This window comes from Henckelia pumila, chromosome 3, assembly GCF_033568475.1.
Source record: "Henckelia pumila isolate YLH828 chromosome 3, ASM3356847v2, whole genome shotgun sequence".
Taxonomy (NCBI): Eukaryota; Viridiplantae; Streptophyta; class Magnoliopsida; order Lamiales; family Gesneriaceae; genus Henckelia; species Henckelia pumila.
The window spans coordinates 76,005,693-76,014,632 of record NC_133122.1 but is presented as its reverse complement, the minus strand read 5'-3'; positions in this window follow the sequence as shown (position 1 = coordinate 76,014,632).

The following is an 8,940-nucleotide window of genomic DNA, read 5'->3' as shown; positions in this document are numbered from 1 at the left end:
GCATTGTTTGTCTTGCTCGAGGGCGAGGGCGAGCAAGATTTAAGTATTAGGGTGTTGATAAGAGCATTTTGTGTGCATTATTTTATCTCTATTTTGCATGCATTCGTATGCATTTATATTGTTTTTATGTTTTTTTATGTGTTTTAGTGCATGTATATGTATTTCACTCTTCGGGTTAATTTTGTAGGAAAATGGATTTTTGAAGAATGAATTACAGAGCAGCCTTGGTGAAAAATTCAATTTTGATTTTAGATAGATCTAAATCCAATCTCCACTGTTCAAAATAAAGTTCAAGATGTTTTGAAGCTGCTGTCCAAATTTCCGCTCGATCGGACGGCTATAATTTGAGATATGATTTTTTCAAAAAAATTGCTCGCTGAAAAAAACAAAGGCATGGACCAAGGCACGTACCTGGAACGGGGTCCGTGCATGTCACGAAATTTTTGAGTTTTGAGGCAGAAAACTACTCGCTCGATAATTACGGACAGAAAAAAATATACAGAATATCTCTCGCTCGAGCGCACCTTGAGCCCGCTCGAGCGAGACGGCGTGCATACTTTTTATTTTTGGAAACTCTTATTCGCGAAGGATGCAATTTTTTGATGATTTGGGGCGTATAAATAGGCTTTTTATCATCAGATGAAGAGTTCCATAACACAGAAAACACAAGGCAGACGACTTCAAGGCTTGGGAGAGAAAATTTCTCTTTTCTTTTCTTCTTATTTTTATTTTTGATTTATTTTTTTTTAATTATTGAGTAGTTTTTATTCAACCAAGACGGCGTGATTGTGCCGAACAGATTTATGTAGAAAACTTGGATGTTTATTTGGGATTTTTCATGCTTGATTTTGTTTTATTGATTATCAAATTTATATTTGTCTTGTGAATAGCCTGATTATATGTTTGTTTGCATGTTAATCGATTTCAAGTAGACAGAGGAGGTATTGATTTCGATCACTCTAATAGTCAACACATGGTAAAACCGATTAGAAATAGAATTCGGTTTCAGTGCGCGGTTTAGGTGAAAACTGAATTTTCACAAATATTTAATGCATTCAAATTTGATTAGAATTACGAAAGATTAATCCATCAATATTTGAATAGGTTTGATTGTTCTAGAAATAAACCTTTGAACAAGTTAGGAGAATTTCCGTAACCTAAGATTAAATCTGAGTCATGAATCGGCTACATGTTACATGATTTGTTCGGTACCTACGTGTGTCTTGGTTGTCTTGTTTTAATTATATTTTCCTTTCAAATATTTTAATTCTTATTTCTTAAGCAGTTTTAATTTTAAATTCGTATTTTATTTAAATCAAACCGCTCTTTATCATTTTGTCTAGATTAAGTATAATAATCAAATCTTGAGAATTGACAACAGTTCTTGTGGGATCGATACTTGGACTCTCTGTCCACTTTACTATTACTTGACCTAGTGTACTTGCTAGTAGACACCGAATTAAGCGGTCAATGGTCCAACCCGATAAGTCATCTGCTTCTTAATGCAATTGATCTGTCCTTACATAGTTTGATCTGCATCCCAAAGCCTTTTGATGCTTTGGTCTGTCTACTAATGTCCAGGTTTGATTTTTCTTCAGTGAGTTCATCTCTTCATTCATAGCTTTTATCCACTTTTTTTTGTGTTTACTTTCCATAGCTTCATCATATGTATTCGGCTTTGAATATTTCACCTCCTCAGCTACTGTAAGTGCATACCAAGCCAGATCAGCTTCACCAAACCTCTTTTGAACTCTGATCTCCCTTTTGGTTCTGTCTCTTGCAAGATTATATGTACTCAAGTCTTATTTTGGTCACTTGCTGTCATATTCTCATCTTGCATCTCTTTTGAACCTGTATCTGGTAAAGAAGACTCCACCTCAAACGGTAATCTGAGATTCTCACTGATCTGACTGTCCTTTTCATCCATATTCATTTTATATACAAGTTTGCTCTCATCAAACTTTAGATCTCTGGTGTTGAAACACTTTGGACCTCTTGACTACAAGTTCCAAACTTTATATCCTTTCACACCATCCGGATACCCAATTAATATACATCTCATTGCCCTTGCTTCCAACTTGTCCTGTTTCAGATGAGCATATGCAAGACATCCGAATACTCTCAAGTTTGAGTAGTCTGCAGGTGTCCCACTCCACTTTTCCATTGGAGTCTTGAAACCAATTGCACTGGATGAACACCTATTGACCAGATAGCACGCAGTAGATAATGCTTCTCCCCAAAAGGAATTAGGAAGAGAAACATTGATCAACATACATCTGACCATTTCCAGAAGAGTTCTGTTCATTATCTCTGCTAGGTCATTCTGTTGTGGTGATCCTGCCACTGTTCTATGTCTGGTAATACCTTTCTCCTTACATAGCTTAACAAACATATCTGATAAGTATTCCAGCCCATTATATGTTCTCAGGTATTTAAATTTTCAATCACTCTTGTTCTCAATTGCCAGCAGTCATTCTCTGAATTTGTCATAATACTCATCCTTGGTCTTTAAGATGAATATCCATACTCTCCTTGAGTAATAATCTATCAGAGACATGAAGTATCTGCCTCCACCATGAGTTTCTGTCCGAGAAGGACCCATAAATCTGAATGAATATAGGCCAATGGTTGCTCAGTTGCGTGACTTCCTTGACCAAATGATACTCTTTTTAATTTCCCAAGGGCACATCTATCACACAACTCTAGTGATTCGATCTTGTCACCACCCAACAGACCCTGTTTAGACAGCTCATGTAATCCCTTCTCACTTACATGTCCAAGCCTTAGATGTCATAGCTTGGTTCTGTCTTGCTGTTCCTGAATACTTGATGTACTTCCTGTGACTGTCTCACCTTGTAGTACATATAGGAGGTTCCTCTTGACAGTCTTCATTATGACCAAAGACCCTTTAGACACTAAGAGATTTTCTGCTCCTGATTTAAATGAGTAACCCTGAGCATCAATTGTCCCCAATGATATCAAGTTTCTCTTCAATTCGGGCACATACCTCACATTAGTGAGTACTCTGTCAATCCCATCATGCATCCTTATTCTGATATTCCCATAGCCCTTTTATCCTGCATGATTGATTATTTCCCAACAGTACCATGCCCTAATCAGATTCTTCCAACTTTTCAAATCAGGATCTTACAGGACACATGTGAAAGGAGCACCCTAAATCCAATATCAATTCTTGGTTTTGATCACCTTTACAAACCACCAATACTTCTGTTGTGCCATATCCATCTGAAGCTACGGCCAGAGTACCCTCATCTTTGGGTTTTTCTTACTGCTTCCCTTTCCTTTCTGGATAATCTCTCCTAAGATGCCCAACCTTATGACATGCAAAGCACTTCATATTCCCCAAATTTTTTTTCTGGTATCTTTGTTCACTCTTCTATCTTGATTTTTGCCTATATTTTCCATTGGATGTCCTCTTATTACTTCTGCCCCTTACCATAAGACCCTCTCCATGTGATTCAATGTTTATGTTAGACTTTCTTTGAAGTTATTTGGATTGAATAGCAGACATAACCTCTTCCAAAGTTACCATATTTTCTCTTCCATAGAGCAATGCATCCCTAAAGTTTTCATAGGTTATAGGGAGTGCATTCATAAGTATCAAAGCCCGGTCTTCATCCTCAAGCTTTACTTCAATATTTTCCAAGTCATCCAATATCTTGGTGAATTCTTCGATCTGGTCTTCAAGGTTCTTATCATCCTTGATCACAAAGGAATACAACCTCTGTTTCATGTACAGATGGTTAGCCAGGGATTTCGTAATGTATAAATTTTCAAGTTTAAGCCACACATCCGCTGCAGATTCCTCTCTCGCAACCTCTCTGAGAGGTCTATCACCCAGACAGATAATTATCACACTGTGTGCCTTCTCGAGTAATTCATCCTTGTTCTTGATATCGTTAGATATCTCCTCCTTCTTCTTGAGGGCTTTCACCAAACCTTGTTATATCAGGATCGCTCGCATCTTAATTCTCCAGAGCGAGAAATTGTTCTTGTCAGTAAACTTCTCAATATCAAATTTCATTGATCCTATCATCTTTGCTTAGTTTCCCACAGACGGCTCCATTTGTTAGGAATCAATAAAAAAAATTCGATATTGTCAGATATTTACCAGACAAACACACACACACACACACACACACACACACACACACACACACACACACACACACAGCAAATTCAAGAACACAATCCCTGATAAAAAGCACACAACACAGATCAAACACCAACTCACGCGAAAGCAATTAAACAACACAAGTATTTACGTGGTTCGACAAGGAATTTGCCTACGTCCATGGGAGAGCAACATAATACTTTTATTAATCACGAACAAGAGATGAAACCAAGCTCAAACCAGAGATTATTACAGAACCAGACCAGAAAACTCTTACGCTAGATACAGACTCAATTCAAACTTAAACACTTTGAATTTTCCCGTCACAATCTGCGCTCCAGTTCTCTCTCCTTGAATTCTCTCTTCTATATTTTCTGGAGGTTGAAGAATTTGATTTGATTTTATGTTTGTTATTCCATCATGGCTGGCTTTCATCTTCTTATATAGAGAACATACATAGAATTTCTTCTTGGGCTTTTAGGTCTTCGGCCCACTCTTAAAATCAACATGGTCCAACTCGATAAGTCATCTGCTTTTTAATGCAATTGATCTGTCAATACATAGTTTGATATTCTTTGATCTGCTTCCTCGCGCCAAGCTCCAAACTCTTCGGACAATCGATCTGCCAACAGAACTCATCTGCCAATATTACTTCGATCTGATCCCAGTACTGGATCTGACCATGAACTCATCTAATCAATGAACTCATCAGATAACTGCACTTCGATCTGATCCGCTCTCTATTTCCAGTCGATCTGATAAAAGCATAATCCAACAGAATTGATATTCACTAAAATTGGAGAGTCCAATCAAAGTTTTGAGTACAACCTAAGCTCAAAGCTTCAATTCTGGAGGTGAACTTGAAACCAAACAAAGAGTGTTAGAGGGGGTCGACAGGATGTCCCGACATAGCCTCTCTGATGCTCAAGTCAGAGACGTGAGTCGTGAATGAATAATAAAAAGGGGAGCTTGGGCTCCTCTCGAAATGAAATTGAATCAGTCGCAAATGAAGTGAGCAAACCCAGTATTTATAGGAAGAATATAGGGGACCACACATATTCCGTAGGGGATCAAGTTAGTGAGACTCACGTGTCTGTTCATCCGAGACTCGCCATTCTAAGGTGGTTCAAACTTTTACCTTGTCCTCGAGGCGAGGCTGAAGCTAAGGGCTCGCCCACCTTGGGTAAGCTTATCCTAGCTACTCTCATCGCCATCCTCAACTCCTCGGCTCATCCTTATCTCCTTAACAGATCCTTACCTTCCAAACTCTCAAACTCTTCCCTAACTCCTTAGCCACTTCTTAGCCCACTTTCACCTTTGTCACCTCCCTTGGCTACAACGTCAATTCATATTTCATTCAAGCACACTCACTCACTCACTCACTCACTCACAAGTAAGAGATTTAGCTCCGAACATCCATAAATAAAACACTTGTGTTCTTACTTTCCAGTTTCACTCATATTTCATTTGACTTAAAATTACTTAAACTTTGTTCGTAGGCAAGTCTTCACTCCCTTGTTTGTAGGCTAGACAACTGAGATAATTTGCGATAAATTGTCGATAGTGACCTGCTAGGCCCAGAAAACTTCGGATCTCAGCCACTGTCGTTGGACGTGGCCAATTCTGTACAACCTCAATCTTGATCGGATCCAAAGAAATCCCTTTGCTAGATATAACATGACCAAGAAATACCACATGATCAATCTAGAACTCAAACTTACTCAAATTTGCGTAGAATTGGTTTGCTCGCAGTGTTTGTAGAACGATCCCCAAATGTCTAGCATGTTCATTCACGCTGCTCAAGTAGTCCAAGAGATTATAAATGAAAACCACACCAACTTATCCAAGTAGTTCCAGAATACATAGTTCATCATATCCACGAACACAGCTGGGACATTAGCCAAACCAAATGGCATTAGTAAGAACTCATAATGCTTGTACCTGGTGCGAAATGTTGTCTTATGGATGTCTGGATCACGAATCCTTATTTGGTGATAACCGGATCTCAAATCAGTCTTTGAGTAAACACAAGTACCCTATAACTGGTTAAACAAATCATCAATACGAGGAAAAGGTACTTATTATTAATGGCTATCCGATTCAGCTGGTTGTAATCGATACACAAACGCATATATCCATCCTTTTCCTTGACAAACAGAACTGGTGCTTCCCATGGGGACACAATAGGATGGATATATCCCTTTTCCAAGAGATATTGTATTTGTTGTTTCAATTCTTGCATCTTTGACAGAGCCAGACGATACGGAGGTCTAGAAAAATAAGATGTCCCTGGCATAAGCTCGATCCCAAATTCCACTTCCCTGATCGGGGGAAAACCAGGAATCTCATCAAGGAACACATCAGTAAATTCATTGAAAACTGGTATGTTTTCAATATCCACTCTACCAGCGGTTGCATTTACTGCATAGATAAGATAGTCTTCCCCTCCTGACTCCGAATCACGAAAGGCTTTTGGAGCGGACACCAACGACATCAGGGGTCGCGCTCCCTCTCCGTAGAAGAACCAACTATCACATCATTTCGAATGAAAATGAACAAGCCTCTGATAGGAATCGATTGTAGCTTGATACAAGGTCAGTACGTCGATACCAAAGATACAATCAAAATCCTCCATGGATAAGATCATCAAATTTGAAGTCAATATGTTATCCTTAAATTCCAACAGAAAACCCACCTCAAGTTGTTTAGCTAAAACTGATTGACATGTCGGTGTGGAAACAGAAAGTACTATGTCTAGGAAAACATAGGGTAAAGGTAACTCTTTAAAAAATGGTGGGAAATGAAGGAATGAGATGCACTAGTATCAATAAGAACAAATGCAGGTATGTCACATAAATTAAATATACCGGCAATGATCATATCATTACCCTACAAGTCCTGATCATACCTGAGGGCAAACACATGGTTCGGTACACGGGACTGATGACTAGATTCTCCCACTAACTGTGCCTGCGGCTTTTGCTGCACCGTAGCCTAAGAACCAACACCTGATGGTTGTCCTCCTCATGTTTGTGGATAGTCCTTCTTGAGATGCCTGATCTCACCACAACAGAAACAAGCTTAGGCATCTTTACGACACATATCATTCGGGTTATTCTTCCCATAATGGTTGCATTGTCCCTTCTTATGACCAAATAGGTGAACTCCTCCCGATCTAGAAGAAGTAGTAAAAGAAGCATACATCTTAAAATATTGGGCCCACGACCCTAAGTTACCAGAAGGACGAGCAAAATTTAGAGTCCTACCTTGTTTCAAACTGATCTCTTCCTGACGACAACGGTTCACTAATCCCTAATAAGACGTCAGATCGTCATAGACTGACACCTGATCAAAGATCTCCTGATTCAAGCCCTGCATAAAGTTTTCATACTTCTCCTCGGAGTCTGAGTGAATATGGGGGAAATATGGTAAGAGATCAAAGAACTCATGCTGGTATTCATCCATAGACATGTTCCCTTGCTTCAGCGAAAAGAGCTCTATTGACTTGTCCTGGAAATTGAAAGAGTGGGTGCCCAGTGAGCCAACTTGTGGCTATGGGCTTTGATGACTCTTTGTACAAACGATCTTTTGTTTAATACAATTTACACTTTTATTAATGGCAATGACTTTATCTTTCTTCATATTGTTATATTGTGATATACTATTGTTGTTTTGATAAAGACCTTGAATATACTATAGTGTATGTAAGATGTGGTAGAACATGGGGATGTCTATCATGAAATACATCTTATAGTCACTGTATATTCTAAACTGTTCCTAGTCGATTGAGCCGTCCGAGAATAAGGATAAGGATCGCTCGAGTTTGAGACTAGCATTTGCGATGCGGAGTACCACGTTTCATTGGTAAGGAACATGGAGATGTTCGAAGCATGCAAATGGATATTCATAGGATGAATAATCGAACTACCCTATCCGGACTTTCCAAGTGGTTATCACTTATCGAGTGGATAAAGTCCGCGGTTTTGGTTGTACACCATTAGTCCTTACTACTTGAAACATCATGGAGACTCTATATGCTAGTACTGTGCTTTGACTCGTTTACCGACTCTATGGGGGTCATCAGGTGTCGGGATTGGGTACAGTTACAACACATATAGGAGTCGATGCATTGTTGTCAAGGATTCACCACATACTTGCGAGTGTGGATATCCTATGCGATCTGAGGAGATATTAGTGTGACGAATCTCTGGCCAGAGTACTTGATGTGATTTAAGAAATGGTTTCTTAGTAGCACATGCGATGTCACTAATTTGATCTTCAAGATGTATTGCATAGTTATCGAATCTTGAGCGACTCTCGATATACCAATGGTTGTTGATTCGATCGGGATATATGGATGAAGGGACCGTACTGTACGCTAACCAAAATCTACTGGTTCTTGTAGGCACTATCAGTGATACCTAGGGAATCATGGGGCGATGTTGCTAGGCGCTTTACCATGATTCGTTGGGCAAGTCGGAAATCGTTGTTCCGAGTCACAAGGAGTTGTGAGCCCACGGCTAGCTGTATCCCTGAACCATTGAGGGTCACACAGTGTAATGGAGTTTTAATCCCCGTTGAGATAGTTAAATTTAAAGAGTTAAATTTAATGAATAAAGAAGTTGGACTTCTTAAATTAGAGTAAGGGAGTAGGATTTCCTAAAATGACATAGGGATGTACATTTTTGGAAACCACTGAATTCGGATTCAGGAAAATTTATCTTGACTTTAAAATGTGCAGAAATGGTTTCTGTGCACATTGGTAAAATCGGTTTATCAATCGGAGTCACGATGAATTTTATATT